The 2,288-nt window shown below is 44.8% G+C and overlaps 1 non-coding gene across 1 annotated transcript; it reads right to left on the reverse strand.

The window, feature by feature from the left end:
- Positions 1-1,670: 1,670 nt before the first annotated feature.
- On the reverse strand, positions 1,671-1,752 carry TRNAS-AGA. The gene has a single exon. It is a non-coding gene; the product is annotated as a tRNA-Ser (tRNA).
- Between the last annotated feature and the right edge of the window lie 536 nt (positions 1,753-2,288).

Below are 2,288 nucleotides of genomic sequence, written 5' to 3' on the forward strand. Positions count from 1 at the left end.
AGAAAAGGGAGTAGCATTGTCCCCCTTGGGTAGCCCCTGTTCAATTCCAGGTCAGAAAGCAAATCTCTTCTGCAAGAATATCCAAAAAATATTGTGTTTCACTTCACTTCATAAGTACAGGTGTGTGGCATTTAAATGATGACCCTAAAATTTCATAAAAGCAAAGAACGCTGAACAAAAAAGTGTGGGAAATACGTCTGTATCTGAGAAAATGGCTTGGAATGAAGAAAGACAAAAATTGATCGGTCGAGAGAAAAGGCCCTGTTTCCCCCTAGTTTGGAACTTCTCTCACAACTACTGGAATAGAAAAGCTAAACAAATGGTGTCCTATTGTTGCAAAGGAGATTGAAGTGAGGCCATTTTCTCCAGATAAAAGAAAATGGTCATGTCAGGAGTGGGATTTAAAACCACGTCTCTATGCAGAAACCAGAACACCCAAGAGAGAGGAAAAAAGAGTCTTAAAACTGGCACTTTGGACCAGTCCACAAGCCTAACGCTACAAAGAATGTGACTTATCAACCCTAGTTTTCATTAATATTTGATGACACTCTTTAGGGAGGCCAAGATGGCACATCTCTTTCAACTCCTAGAGACCTTCTCCAGCACAGCTGATTTTTAGGCACACTCACCCGGACCTAAAGTTACACGTTTCCTGGAGTTCCATGAGTTCTGCGGTGTTGGAATCTCCCTGCTCACATTTTAAGCGAACAAAAGATGGGTGCTGGCATTCTGAGACCCTCAAAATCCTGCCCTGGGGGCCAAACAGTTAAGCAATCAGCATCCACAACCTCTACCATGATAGCATCCTGTCTGGCAACAACTCACTTATCAATAGCTGGGGCCTGAAATCCTCATTTCTTTGTTGTTCTATCACTGTAGTCTCCACTTTCCTATTGCTTGTCTGTATAATCTGTGTCTGGTTCTGTGATTGTTTCTGTCTGCTGTATAATTAATTTGTTGGCTGTAAAGCAATTCAGGTGGTGCGGTATAACTGGTTAGATAATCATGTTACAGTATGTTGGGATTGGTTAGTTACATTTCAGTAAAATGATTGGTTAAGGTATAGCTAAGCAGAACTCCAGTTTTACTAAATAGTCTGCAGTCAATCAGGAAGTAAGGGGGGGAATGGGAATGCGGGTAGGGGAATTGGAGTTATGTTTTGCTAAGGGGGGGGAATAGGAGGAGGGAATGGGAACAGGGACACAGATAAGCCTCTGTGGTGTGAGAGCTGGGAAGGGCAATACCGAGGAAGGAAATTGGAATCATTGCTTGCTGGAAGTTCACCCCAATAAACACTGAATTGTTTGCACCTCTTGAACTGTGGGTATTGCTGCTCTCAGGTCATGCGAGAAGGACCAGGGAATGGGAGGGTGATGGGATAACCCCTCTAAGAAGTACGTCTTTCAGGGTGTGAAAAACCCTGGAATCAGTATAATTAAGCTGCCCTAAGCCATGGTTAGATAGTGCTAAATGAAAGGAAAGATTGTTCTGTCAATGTAGCTATTACAGGGATGGAAAACCCCTCCAATCACTGTAGCAACTGTCTACTCCACAGTGCTGTAGCAGTGTCACAGCAGCATTTTAAGTGTAGGCAGCCTCAGAGAGACCAGGTCTGGCTCTGTGGATGCTCAGGCACTACAACAAGAGCAGTGACAATACACTGATGCTTCCGTAGTTGGCAGGATTCAAACTTGCCTGGGGAGACCCCAATGGATTTCTAGTCCATTGCCTTAACCACTCGGCCACAACTACTTGATGTATAGGTGCTTCACTACACAATGATTCTGTTCTCACTGAATTGTCACTTCACATTGCTCAGACCAGCTCCCCCAGCACACTCCTGGCTGTGCATTAGTGTAAGTGTGTCCATGGCTGAACAACAAGAGTTCCTGCCCATTTCTCTTCCGGCTGGAGCATGATTAGAGTGTATTTGTGGTTAATGACATTGCTATAGATTGTTGTTCATTCCCCACACTGACAATTCAGACCGTCCCGTTCCTATTCGAATCTCCACCAGATCATGCCAATAGCCGGAGTCAGGATTTCTGTGGGGCGCTGAAATGTTTCAGGGGGTTGGTGCATGAACTCAGCCTTGCATCCATCCCAGATGTTTCATGGACTAACAACAGCAGCATAAAGAAAGAGCTGAGCCAATATCTCACTGTCAGAGGTGAAGGTGGCCTCGTCCCGTCTGCATGACCATTGCCATTGCAGGAGAGAAGGTGTCAATGGAATCGAATGCCCTGGCTCAGACAAGAGAATCATAGAATCATAGAATCTCAGGGTTG

This window comes from Mauremys mutica, chromosome 26 (genome assembly GCF_020497125.1).
Source record: "Mauremys mutica isolate MM-2020 ecotype Southern chromosome 26, ASM2049712v1, whole genome shotgun sequence".
Lineage (NCBI taxonomy): Eukaryota > Metazoa > Chordata > Testudines > Geoemydidae > Mauremys > Mauremys mutica.